Here is an 18,899-nt window from a genome sequence, read left to right on the forward strand (position 1 = left end):
GCGTGAAATCATTTGGCAAGTAAATACAAAATGAATTTACATTCCTACAAAAGTTTCAATATTTTGTTACATGAATATCTCAAACTCACTCTCTCCTAGCAAAGCAGCCCCAAATAAAAATATCAAAATCAATAAAAGAAAATCAAAACCCAAAAAATTGATCCAAGAGGGAAAGAAAAGTAGATATTTTCTCCGACTTTACAGACCATAGCAGCGAACTAAATCTTGAGGTGGGATTTGTAGCTACTGGAGAGTTCAGTCCTCAATGCTGATAAAAATGTGCATTCCCAACTAACAACTGCTGTCATGCTGTCCATGGCGAAACTCCTTCCTCAACTTCTGTGAGAAGAGCCGACACGCATCCATACTCAGGTCAATGGCAGCAGATAACGCAATGAAGACGGCTGCATCAGCGATGCTTGTGACATACCTCAACCCGATCTGTACATGGGGCTTGCTGCATTTCCCTTCCCCTTCAACGGTCGAAACCATAACAAAGCCTCTGTAACTTGGAGCAAGCTCTCCATTGCATCTCGGACTTGAGACTGGAGAATTGCCTAACGGATCACCTCCAATTGTGGTATTTTCAATCAGGAACGTACCACCTTTTTTTGTGCTAATGCTTGATTCTGCAACTACTGCACCACTATTGAGCTCAAACCTGTAACCAAGTGATTCACTGCTTCCACGTTCTCGCCAAGCTTCTAGCCGACCCCATGGTTATAGCCATTTGGCCGAAGGATGAGCCATGCACCGGGGTTCAACCGGCTGACCCGGTCTGAACCAGGAGATGCGACAAAAGGAGTAACCATAGATGCAGCTGGAACAGGTGAACCAGAGAGGTCATGTATGACAATCATCCAACCCTTCCTCTCTTTGCCAGGCCTCTCCCTCTCACTTCCAAATGATCTTGACCAACTGCTGCTGCTACAAGAGTCTGACCGCAGAGAGCTTTTTTAGAGTACCAGAAACAAAGAAAGGTTCATTATAGAAATTCAAGCTTTGTATCTAGAAAACCGATCAAACTGAATGAACTTAACTCTTTGGAAAAAATTTGGAATATCATCAAGGATATTTCTCTAGCATGCATCAGGATTCTACAAACTGTCATCTGATGAACGATTTGCATCATCTCATACTAGGCAATGATGCATGTCAGCTCCCATAATCTTTTAAATGCTACTAAAAGATGTCCATGCATGATCATACTGCCTTTTGTTCTCTTTTATTCTCTGAAGCAGTACGATCATAACATCCTTAGATCATTTTTATCACTGTCACACGGATTGTCACGGGCCTATTTCCTTCAATGGGCCAGCACGGCGCGACGGTCCTTCCTTACCACCGCAAGCCTACTCGTCAGCTCGCTTGCCGGTCGCGGAAGCTTGTAATCAGAGTGCAAGAGAGCAAGAGAGAATAGAGGGAGAGAAATTGCAATCACAAGAAGCAATCACAACGAGGGTGAACAAAAGAAAGCTCAACACATTTACTTCATTCACAATTTTGCCCGCAGGCTATTACAGTTCAAGTATACGGGCTGCCCCTTCAGGGTATTGATTCACCTGAACCGGACAGCTTACATCAGACTCAACAAAAGCAAAACAGACTCTAAGCGCAACTGTACACTGTAAGTCGCAAGTGAACATGCTCCCCCCTTCAAATCATGCGCTGTCCTCGGTGCCATCTGTTTTGTGGTAAGCCCTGACTTCAGTCGGGTAGCGGCTGTTCATTCGAAATGCAGGCCCCCACGTTGGTTCTGTTGGTTCCGTTGTTTCCTCCCACTGCACCAAGTATTTATTTGCTTGTCCCAAGTAGTTGACCTTGTGGCGAAGGATCTGACTGAGGTGCTTCTCGGCCCGTTGTGCTGCCGGGGCCCTCTGCATGATGGAAGCGCGTTGTGGCACACTGCGTTCCGGGTCTCCATCATCTGGATGAAACTGCTTGAGGTTGCACACGTGGAACACCGGGTGCACCTTGAAGTCTGGGGGCAACTCCAGCTTGTATGCCAGCTTGCCTACCTTCTTTGTGATGGTGAAGGGTCCATCATACTTTCTGAGTAGTCCGCGGTGCCGCCCACGGAAGATGCCTGTGCGACCAGGATATAACTTCACCAACACTTGGTCCCCAACTTGGAACCCTGCGGGCCGACGGTGTTTGTCCGCCCACTTCTTCATTCTCTTTGCTGCTTTGTGTAAGAATGCCTTCGCCAACTCATTTTGCTCGTGCCAGTCGCGAACAAACTGATAGGCGAATGATGGCCTTCCCTTTTCTTGTGTGGCAAGAGTGTGCGGGATCAATGGCTGTTGCCCCGTGGCTATCTCGAACGGACTGTGGCCTGAAGACTCGCTCTTCTGCAAATTATAGCAAAACTGTGTCACATCAAGGAGCTTCACCCAATTTTTCTGATTGGCACTAACAAAGTGCCTAAGGTACTGCTCCAATATCCCGTTGATACGCTCTGTCTGCCCATCTGTCTGCGGATGAAAGCTTGTGGAAAACAGCAACTCAGAGCCAAGTAGCCAAAATACTTCACGTCAGAACTTGCCCGTGAAGAGAGCATCACGATCACTCACAATGCTCTTTGGTATGCCCCAGTGCTTCACCACATGTTTTACGAACAACTCTGCAGTCTTCTCTGCAGGGCACTCCTTGGAAACTGAGATGAAGGTGACATACTTTGAGAAACGATCCACCACAACCAAAATAGAACTAAGGCCCTCTACCTTCGGCAGACTAACAATAAAGTCCATGGAGATGCTATTCCAAGGACGTTCTGGAATTGGTAGAGGCTCAAGGAGACCGACAGCCTTCTGGTTTGTCCCCTTATCTTGCTGGCAGATGAGGCATGTTCGCACGTACCCCTCAACGTCGTCTCTCATCTGCGGCCAATAGTAGCCGCGCTCAAGGAGTGCTAAGGTTCGCTCCTGACCAGGATGGCCGACCCATAGTGTATTATGGCACTCCTTGAGTAGCTCTCGGCGAAGACTTCCTCACTGTAGTACAAAGATGCGTCCCCCTTTTGTAACGAGGAGGCCATCCTGTAGCCAAAATCGCCGAGTCTTCCCTGCCTGCGCCAGAGAAACAAGGTGTTGTGCGGTCGGATCCTGCTGCGTACCCTCGCGGATGCGGCTCAGCAATGCACCCTCCAAATGCACTTCAGAAGGCTCCGCACGCGCAGCTGCCAGTTCAACCTTACGGCTCAGGGCATCCGCCACAACATTGGTTTTTCCAACCTTGTACTCCAAGGCAAAGTCGAACTCAGCCAAAAACATCTGCCATCGAGCTTGTTTAGGCGTCAACTCCTTTTGTGTCTGAAAATAGCTCATGGCCACATTGTCCGTCTTGACGACGAACTCGGCACCCAAAAGGTAGTGCCGCCAGGTCCTGAGGCAATACATAATGGCGGTCATCTCACGTTCGTGCACTGTGTAACGCCTCTCTGCATCCTTCAGCTTGCGACTCTCATATGCGATCGGATGACCATCTTGCATAATAACTCCGCCAATGACAAAGTCTGAGACATCAGTGTGGACTTCAAAGGGTCTCGAATGATCAGGCAGTCATAGCACTGACTCCCTCACTAAAGCTTTCTTCAAGCCATCGAAGGCATCTTGGCACGCTCATGTTCAGAGCCATACCCGATTCTTCTTTAACAAATCTGTGAGGGGCGCAACAATGAGGGAATAACCTTCGATGAAACGCTGATAATAGTTTGCCAAACCGAGGAATGACCGCAATTCTGACACTTTGCTTGGCGAAACCCATTCCTGGATGGCCCTTATCTTCTGCAGATCCATAAGCAGCACATCACGCCCCACAACGTGGCCAAGAAAGTTGATCTCCTCCTGCCCGAAGAGACACTTCTCTCGTTTGACACAGAGGTCATTCTTCTTCAGCACCTGAAACACTGTTCGCAAGTGCTCGACATGTTCCTCCATGTTGCTGTTGTAGATCACGATATCATCCATGTAGACTACCACAAACTTGTCTAAGTAAGGGTAGAAGATTTGGTTCATTAAAGTCGTGAACGTGGCTGGAGCATGTGTCAACCCGAATGGCATTACTAGAAATTCGTAAGCACCATAGCGGGTGACACAAGTTGTTTTCGGCTCATCACCTTCGGCAATCCTCACCTGCCAGTAACCCGATCACAGATCTAGCTTGGAAAAAATACGGGCACTGCCTAGCTGATCGAACAAGTCCGCTATCAATGACAATGGGTACTTGTTCTTCACTGTGACCTTGTTCAAGGCACGGTAATCCACACATAACCGTTTAGAGCCATCATGTTTCATCTGGAAAAGGACTGGGGCACCAAATGGAGCTTTTGATGGACGAACAATGCCTGCGTCCAACATCTCGTCTAGCTGCCTGTGCAGTTCCTTCAACTCAGTTGGCCCCATACGGTATGGAACCATTGCAGGAGGGTTCGCTCCCTGGGTCAACTCAATCTTGTGGTCGACCTCGCGTCTTGGCGGAAGACGTTTTGGCAATTTCGGGGGCATCACCCCCCGAAACTCCTCCAATAGTGGAGCTAAGGTCGGCGACACTGCTGCTTCTACCTTCCCTTCATCTGCACGCACTGCAACTAAGAATGTCTGCTCCCCATACTTGACACCCTTCTTCAGTTGCATTGCCGATAACACGGAAGACTTGCTTTTTATGCGTAATGCACTGCACTGTGTGTGACAGGTCTGACCCCATGATCGTCAACGTGTTAAACTTTGGCAGCATCATAACATTCTGGCTTCGCAGAAACTTCATACCCAAAATCACCTTGAAATCGTCCAGGGGCACCACAGAGAAGTTGTCTTTGCCGACCCAACTCCCCACTTGAGTAGCCACATCTCTTGCTTCACCAAGGATGGGCTTGGCCTCAGAGTTTACTGTTTTGATGGTCCTCTGCTTTGGCCCAGTTTTCAAGCCCAACCGCTCTGCCTCTTTCCGCGAGACAAAGTTGTGTGTGGCCCATGAGTCTACCATTGCTGAAGTAGACTTTCCATTCATAATGACTTCTATGTACATAAGTTCCTTACTGACCTGCATGTTCTTAGCTGAGCAACTTCTAGCTGCGTTAATCGATCGCATGACCCCCATCCTTAGTTGCATGGTCTCAGTGTCACTGCATTCAGTATCGCTACATTCTTCCCGTGCAGCATTGGCTTGCTCGTTGTCCTTTACAAGGCGCTTTGGGCACTGCCTAGCTATATGTCTATCGTCGCAGAACCAACATGTCACAACCGCACCCTTGTTGCTGTTGTTATGCTTTGTGAAGTTCTGTTTCTTTTCGGATTGATGGCGTGTCGACGCCTCACCTTTATCATTGCGATGCTCATCCTTCTTGCCTCTGTGGTCAGGCTTCTTCCCAACTTTGGTTGATGGGGTGAAAGGCTTGCGCTGAGTGTCAACTAAGCGCTCTGCCGCCACATATGCATCTTCCAAAATACGGGGGTTGCTTCTTTCCACTTCAGACTGTGCCCATGGCTGAAGTCCCACAATGAACCAGTTGAGCATGTCGTCTTCTGGCATGTTAGGTATCTCCAGCATAAGCTTCTGGAACGTTCTGACATAGTCTTGCAACGAACCAGTATGTTTGAGCTCACAAACCATCCGGTAAGCCTGTCTCTGCGCATTTCTTGGCATGAAATAGTTGCGCAACTCTACTTTGAAGTCATCAAAGGTGTCTATCACACATTGACCCCTCTCCATGTCATTGCGCTTCCGCCTCCACCAAGCGATAGCATCACCATCAAGTAAGGCCGCTGCAGCCTCGATCCTCAGATCTTCGAGGGTCACATTCTGGATATCCAAGTAGTCTTCTACTTGGAACAAGAAGTTCTCAATGGCCTTGCTGTTGCGAGAACCATTGAATTTTGCGAGTCTAGGTACATCAATCCTTGATGGTCTCTCACCATTTTCGCCATTTAGGGTCACCGTCCGCTGCAACGTACGGTTCTTCAACTCAAGATCGGTCACTATAGTCGTCAATGAAGTGACCTGCCCCATTAGTAAGTTCACCTGCTCTTGCAGGCTCGCCACCACATCATTCAATCCATTGAATGATTCACATGCGCGTGAAATCGCTTCATCATGCGAAGTCACATCTTCCACCAGCTTGTTAACAGTTGCAGCCAACTCTTCTTGGCCCCGAGGTGAACCCATCTCCTCAGCTTCGGCAACTGCCTTGCCTTTGGTGTTGCGCAAGTGTTGATAAGGCGCCACGATGTCTTGCTCACAAATCGCATCCTGTCGGCGTGTCTGTCAACACCGACTCCGGAGTCCCTTCCCCAGCACGAGAACGGGCTCTGGTACCACTTGTCACGGGCCTATTTCTTTCAATGGGCCAGCGCGGCGCGACGGTCCTTCCTTACCGCCGCAAGCCTACTCGTCAGCTCGCTTGCCGGTCGCAGAAGCTTGTAATCAGAGTGCAAGAGAGCAAGAGAGAATAGAGGGAGAGAAATTGCAATCACAAGAAGCAATCACAACGAGGGTGAACAAAAGAAAGCTCAACACATTTACTTCATTCACAATTTTGCCCGCAGGCTATTACAGTTCAAGTATACGGGCTGCCCCTTCGGGGTATTGATTCACCTGAACCGGACAGCTTACATCAGACTCAACAAAAGCAAAACAGTCTCTAAGCGCAACTGTACACTGTAAGTCGCAAGGGAACACGGATACTCCTTTTGATTTTTCGTTCCATACTAATGTAGCGATGCTGGAAGTAACTGAAATCTACAGATTTGATACCCAAACATGGAAGCTACACTAGATTATCAAAGAATATCTAGAAATAAGCAGGAATTGAAAGGAGGAAAAGTAGAAAAAACAACAACTGGAATTAACTGAAATTTAATAAAAATATAAAACAATCGATAATCCAACTCTTGGTCCCCTAACTCCTATGTCCTTCACTTTTTTTATAGATGAAAGCGCCTAATCCCAATAAATTACACCGATACTCCAATCTTGATAAACCTTCTAAGACTTACCCTATCATAATATGGATCTAAAAAGTTGATCCAAAAATCGAAATATAAACAGAACCAAATGAGAATAGGAAAATGAAACCCAAAGCTGTCCCACTTCGCTCCTGCATCACATTCCCTTGTGTAGGGCAGTTATATTTGAAAATTTCAATAAAATAGTCACATCTCCCGTATCCACGGCCGTATCCATGTCACAGATTTTTATGCATCTGTCTTTTGTGGACAGAAAGTTGTACAAGCAAACTAAATCAAACATAAAGAACCCAAAGGCCTATTTTTCATTTCCCAAGTCACATCAAAGCTTTTGTCTAACATGCTTTCGTTAACCCCAAAAACATATTTTTTCATTTCCTTAATCATGTAAAGCATTTTGTCTAACATACTTGCACTAACATTTGATAATAAAAAAAAAAATCAATCAAAGGGTCATGTCAATTCTCAACTTCTTTTGTAATGCTGTGGGCCGTGTATATATCAAAATTAGTGTTTAAATTCAATTCTTAATATGTAAAAATATTAAGATAACAATACATAAAAAATTAAAAAACACATACAATGTTGGTGTCCAACAGATCATGGCTTGCCACATGCTATCTCACTAAACATGTTAGCCTGTTTAATGTGTCCCTACCACATAGACTCCAAGGTCCCAATCATGATAAATTGGGATCAAAATAATACCGCCATTGCCGCCACCATGACTTCATGTATTCAAAACTCCACCACCATGGTGGGGATCGATGGACTATCCTAGCTTGCCGAACACAAGAACCAAAAGTATACAAATATCATTTTTTAAGTCACAAAATTTTGGTACGTTGTATTTTGTTGTTCTTTCTTCGAACATCTTGAAAAAGCTACATGCACGTCACAATCATATGATCTAACTTTTTTTTTACTAAAAAAAGTATATATGTAGATTATATCTATGGGGTTTAATAGACAAAAGGACTACAAGATTATAAAAAAAAATGATTTCTATTAAGTGAGTGTATAAGTGCACCTGGAGCACTGTATATGAGAGAGAGAGGGGATCCAGCATTGGGTACCAGGATGCCAATATATAAGAATGAAAACCTGATCAAGTTCATGAACCCCGATGTATAAACAAAAATGTGATTTCAGTTCATGAATTCTAAAGTTCTCCCATCGAACTTTCTCAAGATGAACGCACAACAAACCACTAGATTCTACGAAACTCGAGCGGAGCCAAACACGTTACACATGCACTCTAAGCATCACAAAGTAGCAGCATAGTCGACGTACCTAGACCCAGTTAAGTCCGCGACTCCGGCGGCTCAAGGGCTGAGATGGCTGCTCCACATTGAGTCATCACCACATTCCACTGAACCCAGATCAGCTCTCACTAGGTCCACCAACCCCAACCCATGCCTCCAGCAATGAATAATCCATCCATTGGCTCCCTTCTCCTTATACCATCTACATTTTAACCCGTATTTTATTCGGTAAGTCGCTTTTTTAAACTTTTATATTTTATATTTTCCCTTCATTGTTATCTGAATTTACTTTTAACAATTTTCTATTTTGCCAAGATTTTCCGGGAAAAACAAAAAAGTTTTAATTTTACCGTTAGACCGAGAAAGTCCCGAGGCTAAAAGGTTGGCGACATCGGTCAGTCACATCGACGAAAAGGCCGCAACAAAATCTACAAAGAAGCGATGACCGTGGGAAATGACGAAATTGATCTTTCACCAACGGTCAACTTAAAAGAACAGAGAATGCCGCGTCGGTGCCTCCACAAAATCTCGAAAAGAAAGATTCGGGGAAAAAATATCCGCGAGAGATCAGGAACAAAACCTCACCGAGATCTCGAATTCCTGTCGGCGCTGAACTTGCAGCTGAATACCGGCTGCCGGATGTTCCCCTGGATCTGGAACACGACGGCCGACGGGGCTGCACTTCGGTTGGCCGCCGAACTGGAAAACGTACCGGGGGTCCGGTTCGGCTCTGACAAACAGGTGCAGCCGAGCCGCCTCATCCCTGCCGACTGCCACCCACCCTCTCCAGAACACTCGCGCCCGCTTCTCCACCCCATCGAGATCCACCTCCACCCACACGTGCCCCAGGAGCTTACCGCCTCCCGCCGCGCACGTGCCGCAGCTCCGTCCCGTGTAGACCGAGACGCGTAGCCAGGCGGAGCTCGAGGAGCGCAGCCATCCCCGGCCGGAGAGGAGCCGGAGGTCGGTCTCCTCGAGGTGGAAGCCGGCGGCCAGGGCGGACGGGTTCGGCGGGGGAGAGTTCGCGGAGACGAGCGGGACCGGGGCCGACTGCTCAGGGAAGCCTCGGAGTCGGATCTCGCAGAAGCACGTCGCCGACGATGGGTGGACGCCTGAGCGAGATGACCGCACTGCCGCCGGGATCTTCAGCGCAAGGCCGGACACGGTGATCCAGACAAATGGACACGGGTCCATGATCTTCAGGTAGATCCTCCTCCTCCTCCCTCCTTTCTTCTTCTTTTTCTTCCGCTATTATTTTCTCCGGCGGCCGGAATTTTCGGTGCTGGTCTTTGCTATCCTCCGATCTAACGTGTTCCGGACTCCGGAAGGCTTCTTGTATAGAAAAGACCAGAGAGAGATGTGCTGACGCCGGTGGGACCCGAGATGTGGGGTCCATTGTCCGTCTACCATTTCCCATGGGACCCACCCGCAAGTAACCTTCTCCCGCATCCAGGCTGGACACTTCGAACCAGTTGGAGATGACGTGGACAAGTAAATCCGCTGACGTGGACCTCATGGGTTTCCACAGGAGAAAACGGTTGGGATTTCGGATCAGAAAATACATTGGGGAGTCGGATCGAGCCGGATCCGGAACAGCCAAAATTTGCAAATGCCACTTCCTGAATCCGATACGTTTGCAACCCTACTTTCCGGTGCAGTCAGGGATGGCTCGACTGGGAAGAAGTGCGGTTCGGGTCTGGATGGAGTGTCACCCGTTTTAATGTAATGGACCGAACCCTGTGAGTGTGGATCCGGAAGGGATGTGAAAGGATCTAGATAGACCCGTATTACTAATATAAACGGTAGGTTGAAAATATGTTGAATGTTTTTATGATATTTTCAGAAATTTGATCCTGGAAACACACGGATATTTTCCAAACACTTGCTGCTTATTCTACACGATAAAAACACTTTTGGAATTTATATATGTTACCGATTGTTTTATTTTAGCCGGTATTTTCTCGAGCTTTTCCAAAAAGAAACAAAAAAATTTAATTCTCTAAATCTTGATACCAAGATTTGTTGTGTTGCTATAAAAGTAGCTCTATTCGGACCTGATAGGGTTATCGGATTCAAAACTGATAAGAGAGATACACTGGGCCTGGCTTCGACCCAAACAGACTTTTGTTGACATGTGGGATCCGAACAAGGCTGTGAAGGAACCGGATTCCATTGTAAATCATGTGACCAGGCATCAATGGATTCCTTACAGATCCGAACCCAATCTCTATGCACCATTGTCGGATCAAATTCGATCCCTTTTGGTTTTAGATCCTATTTAAATGTGGTTCAATTTATATAATCCAGATTGTTAACTTAACAATTTATTTGAGTTCAATTGGGCCATAGGATCCGAAACCCATTAGAGCATGTCCAAACCCTATTGGGGCACCCGGGTCAAATATTTGAACTTTGAAAAGGAAAAATAGGATTTTATTTTAAGGGTCAAACCTAGATGCCTGGTTGGTTCAACAAAAGGTCCAAAAAGATCCAACCCATTTACGGCTCGTACTGAACGCTGACAGCTAGCCAGCTCAGCCTATATTTTCAAGGGTCCGACTGGCCTATCAGGAGACTGCAGCCCAGTCAAGGACGACCCATCAAAAGGAAGGCGTGAGCCTAAGCCCAGTCCAGGCCAAGCCAATGGCCTAAAACCTTCACCAGATAGGCTGGGCTGCCCATCGTGTTTGGGCTGCCTGGCCCAATTAAATGGGTAGACAGCCAACGGCACCGGCGAAGCTCTGCCCGGCCCATATCTTTCTTATCTCAGCCTATATTTTCAAGGGTCCCACTGGCCCATCAGGAGACTGCAGCCCAGTCGAGGCCAAGCCCATTGGTGTGCCATGAACAGGTCAAGCACAGCCAAGCCTTCAATAAGCCAGGCATACTCAGGTCAAGCTGGGTCTAAGGCTGTCAAAGGTCGGGTATCAGACTCATCAGAGTGCAACCAAACCAGCCCAAGTAACTGGCAGTCACATCTACATTCAGGTTCCGGTTAAGTCCAATCAAGAATGAAAGCCCAAACCCAAAATGTATAATTTAATTTGCTAAACTGCATATTTTTGTTAAAAAAAATGCATACACAAGCACCGGTTGGGTAGGATATGCAACAAGAATTGTGATGCTCCAAAAATTTTACCAGAAAATATGTAAGTTTTTTATACGAGGTCTCGTATATGGTATTGCCTTAACCGAATTGAGTTCCAGCATTCAATAGTTTTTTAGAACCGAATTTGAGAAAAAATATCCAACTGATAAAATTTTTTATTTCAAAATCACATAATTTAGAATTCACAGCGAAAACATTATTTAAACATTTTGGGAAGTTATAGGTATTTAAAACAACTTTAACAACCCATAAACTGAAGTAATTCATTCATTGCATAATCCAATAATTCATTTCAAATGTTCAAAGAAATAAATACTAAACCAAAGTAATTATCCATGAGATCTAAATAAAATAAATGGTTCGCATGGCACCCGCATAACATCTCACAACCGCTCTTAAGCTCATTCATTCAACATATGTGTATTTATAAAAGTAGGGTGTCAGACCCAATCGCATTTTAGTAGGACATACATTAACATTTCATACATATACAGTACCAAGCATACATAAACATGTACCAACAATAACAATATATATTATCAAGCATTCGACTGAATCACTACAACAATTAAATTCAGAAAACACAATTATTAGAACATGTTATCATTGCATGCATGCTTTCAACGCAGACATATAAATAAACATAACCACATAAATGTAAAGTATTCTTAATCAACTAATTAATTGTTTCTCTTGGTTATAATCTTGTAGGTACGCTGAGACAACATCATCGTTTTAGTTTAGACCACTCGAGTGTTTATTATGCTATATATTTTATTATAACTCAAATGAGTAACTGAACAACCTCTCAAAGGAGAATGTTTCACTACTGAAAGAAAATCTTTAAAGGCACACATTAATTGAATCGATCTAAAAAAAGACTCTACAGGTCAAGGGAACTACCACCTAAGCTACACAGTCGTCTCAATCCCTAAATTCTTGTAACTGGGGACCAAGTGAGACTTTTCATACACAAAACAACAACAATATCCTAGGAGCTTATACTCTTTACCCTCTTCAAGGTAAACTTGGAATAATAAATCATGTAAATTCATGTAACCTTTTCATGGTAAACCAAAAATCGTTAAGCGTGGGACAATTTTCATTAAGGTCATAGGTAAATGATATTTTCACAAATTGGTTTTGAATCAATACCTCATGAGTTATCAACAATCACTTTCTTACCATTGAGCAGTACAGAGTGCTTGCATGTCGTATACGACGCCTTATAACACAAGAATCTCATTTAACCTCATCAATACAGTAATGCATACAAGGCATCTCAGTGGTTTCTTAAACCACACATACATCATTAATTAATAAGTGCATGCATGTCTCTACATGCCTTACAGCACAAGCACATGAGCATATGCAACCCATAAATCTGTGCTTTCAAGGCACTGATCAGTTCCTTGAACCATAAGTGTAAAGTCTATAAATTTTTTGGTTTTTTCAGAAGAGATAATGTATGAGAAATCCATCGATCGTGAATAATCGATGAACTTTTGGATGTAATAAAGTTATTTATCTTATACAAACACCTTATGGATCTGGATCTCGATGGAAGATCTACAAGGATTGACCCCCCATGAAACCCAGTTTCTTCCGTACATTTGAAATATGTAGGATCCACTGAATCTTCTAATTAAATAGGTTTGGATTCAATGTATGATCTGAATCTATGAAACCTCGTAACAATGACTCAGATCCATTCAAATGGACTCAAAACAGATTTAAAATAATTCAGAGTCGGATCTCTGAAAAGATCTGGAGCACTCAAAACCTTTAAAACATAAAGATTGAATCCGTTAGAAGGATCCAATCTCAAATCAAATTGGATCCAAATAAGATCCATATTGACAAACCTTATGAGTTTAGAATTGGATCTAGAAGTATGGATCAATTTTCAAACATTCAAAAACCTATATATATATATATATATATATATATATATATATATATATATATTGCATTGGATTGGAATTGGAATTGCATTGGATTGGAATTGGATCCAAATTGGTTTCAATCCAATCTTAATCCAATGACTAAAACCTAGAAATAAGGTTTTTTGAATGGCCGGATTTGGATTTGTAGGATCCAAATCCGAACCACGTAAACTATTTCTCTCTCTCTCTATATATACATATATATAGGGGTGGCAATCGGGTTGGGTCGGCAGGTTGGTGGGTCGGGTCGACGGGTTGGCGGGTCAGAATACCTCAACACGAACACGACCCGTTTATTAAATGGGTCGGATGTGGCAAACACGAACACGACCCGTTTATTAAACGGGTAACCCGACTCCGACCCGCCAACCTGTTTAATAAACGAGTTAGGTCGACACGACACGATTACACGACACGGCGACCCATTTATTAAACGGGTTGGCGGGTCAGAGTTAGGGTTAGATAAGTTAATATATATAAACAGATCGGCGGGTTGACGGGTTCGTGTAAATGGGTTGGCGGGTCAGAGTTAGGGTTAGATAAGTTAATATATATATATATATATATATATATATATATATATATATATATATATATATATATATATATATATATATATACGGGTTGGCGGGTTGATGGGTTCGTGTAAACGGGTTGACCCGCCTGCCTAACCCATTTATTAAACGGGTCAAACGGGTTGGCATACCCTTAACACGAACACGACCCGTTTAATAAACGGGTTAGGCGGGTCAGCCCGTTTAAGACACGAACCCATTTAAGCCAAACCCTAACCCGGCTAAGAAGCGGGTTGGCGGGTCGGGTCAGATTTTGCCACCTATATATATATATATATATATATATATATATATATATATATAGAGAGAGAGAGAGAGAGAGAGAGAGAGAGAGAGAGAGAGAGAGTTGGGTCCAAATCAATTCAAAACCCTTACCCTCCCTTCAGGAATTGAGATTGGGTTGGATCTGATTGGATCTAGATCCAAATAACCACCGTCCCATGATCTCTATTTAAACACCACCAGCCCCCATGGTTTTTCATTTAAAACCATACCCCTCACCGACTTTCTCTCTTCCCTCTCCCTCACTGCCATCTCCCCTTCCCTCTTTCTTTTTAACGAGAGGGGGTCTCCCCCTTCTTCTTGTCTCTCTCAGCTGTGTAACCCTCCTTTCTCTCCCTTTGATCTCACGGTGACATACACCACCAGCGTGAGCACCTCACGGTGCCACCCATGGTCATCCGACCACCTCCACCTCACAAGAGGCCTTCTAGTGCCTCCCTGCTGAAGTCCCTCACCGACGACACCCGTCGGTACCTCCCACCACCATGGCCCTATGCTTGTCGGGACCACCCAGCTTCGCCTCTCCTACTCTGAGGTTCACCGGAGACCACCGTGACCCCCCTCTATTGACGGTCGGAGATCCTACTAGCGGCAACAACCACCGGCGCCGTCGATGACACCTTCCTTTTCCTCTTCCTTTCTAGGGTCAAACAACATGTAGGGCCACCTCAGACGAGTAATCCCTATGCCACTTCCCCTTCTTTGTTGTGTAAATGCAGTGATCAGGCGAGCACTACAACCCGAGCCCCTGCGCACCTCCTCCTTCCATTTTGTCACTGCCGGAGGCCAACCTACAACCGTGGGCTTCTGTCTCACCCAACCGAACGGACAGGGCTGCATCCTGCCGCCCGCTGCCCTTCTGCTTTTCTGACAAGAGGGAGGAGGCTGCCTCTCCTCTCCACTGATTTTTGATAGGACAAGAATAGCTTTTGCATTTGTATATATTTAATAATTTATAAAATAATCAAAAGATTTATGTTCCCATGTGTGCAAGATCTTATGCTCGTACACATTCCATAATTTGCAAAATAATCCAGAAATTTACGTACGCATATGTAAGATTTTACGCTCGTACAAATTTGATAATTTACAAAATAATCAAGATGTTTTTACGCTCGCACGCATTCGATAACTTGCAAAATAATCGAGAGATTTACGTTCACATGCGTGCTTGATCCTATACTTGCAGCTGATAATTTGCAAAATAATTGTCAAATTTACGTTCGCATGCGTATGAGATCCTATACTCTCACATATCCGATAATTTGTAAAATAATTGAGAGATTTATATTCACATGCATGTAAGATCCTACGCTCGCAAACATCCGATAATTTATAAAATAATCAAGAGATTTATGTTTGCATGCGTAAGAGATCCTACGCTCGCACACATCTGATAATTTTTAAAATAATCGAGAGATTTATGTTTGCATGCGTAAGAGATCCTATGCTCGCACACATCTGATAATTTTTAAAATAATCGAGAGATTTACCTTCGTATACATACGAGATCCTACGCTCGCACATATCTGATAATTTTTAAAATAATCGAGAGATTTATGTTTGCATGCGTAAGAGATCCTACGCTCGCACACATCTGATAATTTGCAAAATAATCAACAGTTTTATGCATGCATGCGATAATTTATGTTTGCATGTATCAGACATTTTCAAATGCCAGACTTTACAAAACAATAAACCTTATAAACCTTACGTGGTTCGAACTTAAAAGGTTGTTCAAAAAAATGAGTTGTTAATATAATTCAGAAATACGACTGAATCTATTTTGTTCAATAATTCAGATAAACGCAACTGAATCTTTTGTGATCAAGCAGATGCGAGACTTCAGTGATGTGGACTTTGATAGCACATGCATCAAGTTCTTCTATATGCATCTGGGATCAGTCTGGATTCACCTTGACTTGAGGTTCGAAAAATCATTTTTGACAACGATAATTTTTTAGATACACAAATTGTTTGGAGCATGAGTTGACCCTTATTTCTTAAGGGTCAACCCCTGCAACTTGTTGTATGGTATTGGATGTGGAGACCCACCAGGGTTGACCCTTTGAACTATGAGTAGACTCTTCCCAAATTTTGTTTTGATCCTTATGATGGTTTGAATTGACTCTTCTTCTTGAGAAGAGTCGACCCTTCTTAAGAAAAGTCAACCGTTCATCATGATGAGTCTACTCTTCTGACTATGAGTTGACCATTATGCACCAGAGTCAACCCTGAAACTTAGTGAGTTGATTCTTTAATTGAGTGAGTCGATTCCTGAGTTGGGATAGTCAACTCCAAAGTTGTAATTGTATCTCCTTTAACTCTGACTACAAGTTTGTGATGTTTTGAGCCTGGATAAAAGATAATTATAATAGTACATCTAAAACATAGATGCATATATGAGACTAGACATGCATAATATATAATTTGAATTATATAAAATTTATTTATGTTTGAGATTTAGTAATCTCATATTATGAGATACTTTTGTTCACGTATGCATGCAACTTCAAGGTTCAATTTATGAACATATGGATGTTAATGCGATCTGACTTATGACTATGATTTAATAATATGCTTTCATCTTAGTATGTCACATGATCTGATACATGATATATGATGTGACATATTGATATTGTGTGGTTTCTTGAAAATTGATGTATATTCCTTCCATTGGATCCAACCCAGATCCTAACACCCACCGCCCCAACGATCTCTATTTAAATACCCCAACCCCAATAGTTTTTTATTTAAAACCATAACCCTCATCGACTTTCTCTCATCCCTCTCCCTCGCTGCCATCTCCCCTTCCCTCTTTTAACGAAAGGGGGTCTCCCCCGTCCTGTTGTCTCTCTCCACTTTGTAATCCTCCTCTCTCTCCCTTTGATCTCATGGTGGCACACACCACCACCGTGAGCACCTCACGGTGCCACCCATGGCCTTTTGATGCCTCCCTGCTAAAGCCCCTCACCAGCGACACCTACTGGTACCTCCCACCACCATAGCCCTGTGCCTGTCGAGACCACCCAGCTTCGCCTCCACTGCTCTGTTGTTCTTCAGAGACCACCGCAGAGGAACCCCCCTCTATCGATGGTCAGAGATCCCACTGGCGGCAGAAACCACCTGCGCCACCGTCAACACCTTCTTTTACATGGGCCACCTCAGACGGGTGACCCCTGTGCCAGTTCCCCTTCTTTGTTATGTAAACGCAGTGACCGGATGTCCACTGCCACCCGAGCTCCTGCGCACATCCTCCTTTGTTGTTAACACTCTCCCCCTTCCGTTTTGTCTCTGCTGGAGGTTAGCCCACAATCGTGGGCCTCTGTTTCAGTCGGCCGAACGGATAGGACTGCACCCTGCCACCCGGTGCCGCTCTGTTTTTCCGACAAGATGGAGGTGGCTGCCTCTCCTTTCTGCTCTAATTTTTGGTCGGATAGGAAGAGCCTCGCTCTTCCCTCTCACTCCTTTCTGTTTTTTTTTTTCGATCAGTGAGGGTGGTCGAAACCACATTTGTCGAGACTAGGGATGGCAGTGGGGCGGGGCGGGGGACAAGGTCTCCACCCCCGCCCCGCCTCAAAATTTTATCCTCCACCCCGCCTTCATCCCCGTTTCATGTCCTCCATCCCCGGTTCAAACGGGGATGAGGCGGGGCGGGGCAGGGATATTGCAGGGAAAAGTTGTCGGGGCGGGGTTGGGACGGGGATTGGGGCGGGGACGGGGCGGGGTGGGGAAAAGTGCACGTCCATCCCCGCCTCCACCCCCGAACGGGGATGGATTTTAACCTTCGTCCCCGCCTCCATCCCCGTTTCATACCCTTCATCTCCGGTCCAAACGGGGCGAGGCGGGGCCCCACTTTCCCCCGGTCCACTGCCATCCCTAGTCGAGACCCTTGCCCCTTTGTTGTGAAGTGAAAAGGAAAGAAAGAAAAAAAATGAAAGAAGGGTGGCCCCCCCAAATCGCATCACCGTCGCCAGGTCGGGATGGCCCCCGCGGTCGCAACTATCTCGCGAGCCGTTGAGTTGGGTGGGCCCCATGCCACCGCCACCGCCACCTTCATAGCAGTGTGGTTCATTCTCACAATCAATGGACGCACATTAAGGTGTAAAACCATATGCATCTCTATACGAGTTACATGCATTACGAGGCACGTTGGAACCTCTGCCCATGTTTTTATTAACCAGTTAGGTAACTATACACTTCTAATATGTATTTGTATTTATTTTAAATATAAACATATATATATTTTAAATACACAGTTTTGCATACTTTGGATCTATTTAAATTATGTATTTATTTAAGATGTGCATTTTTGCATACCTTTACCTTATTTGTGATGGCCTTTTGGCGTATAATGCTTTGTTATATATATATATATATATATATATATTTAGAATACACAGTTTTGTGTGCTCCTGATCTATTTAAATTATACGAGTATTGATTTAAGGTATGCAGTTTTGTATATGTTTGCTTTATTTACGACTTTTGGCATACAATGCTTTCTTATGTGTATATATATTTTTATTTAAAGTAAGTAGTTTTGCATACCCTTGCTCTATTTAAATTATACGAGCATTTATTTAAGGTACATAGTTTTGCATACCTCTATTTTATTTATGATGGCCTTTTGGCGTACGATGCTTTGTTATATGTGTAACTATATATATTCAGAGTATATAGTTTTGCATACTCTTGCTCTATTTAAATTACGCAAGCATTTATTTAAGGTACATAGTTTTGTGTACTTCTACTTTGAT

At 44.3% G+C, this 18,899-nt stretch overlaps 1 pseudogene across 1 annotated transcript; it reads right to left on the bottom strand.

Moving 5' to 3' along the window:
- Positions 1-20: 20 nt before the first annotated feature.
- LOC149820396 (uncharacterized) lies at positions 21-9,421 on the bottom strand (annotated as a pseudogene). The gene is made up of 2 exons (XR_016426368.1): positions 8,813-9,421; positions 21-951 (listed from the first exon to the last, which is right to left on the bottom strand). The product of XR_016426368.1 is annotated as an uncharacterized LOC149820396 (transcript).
- Positions 9,422-18,899: the final 9,478 nt, after the last annotated feature.

Source organism: Nuphar pumila, chromosome 12, assembly GCF_984573655.1.
Source record: "Nuphar pumila chromosome 12, dmNupPumi1.hap1.1, whole genome shotgun sequence".
In the NCBI taxonomy this organism is placed as follows: Eukaryota; Viridiplantae; Streptophyta; class Magnoliopsida; order Nymphaeales; family Nymphaeaceae; genus Nuphar; species Nuphar pumila.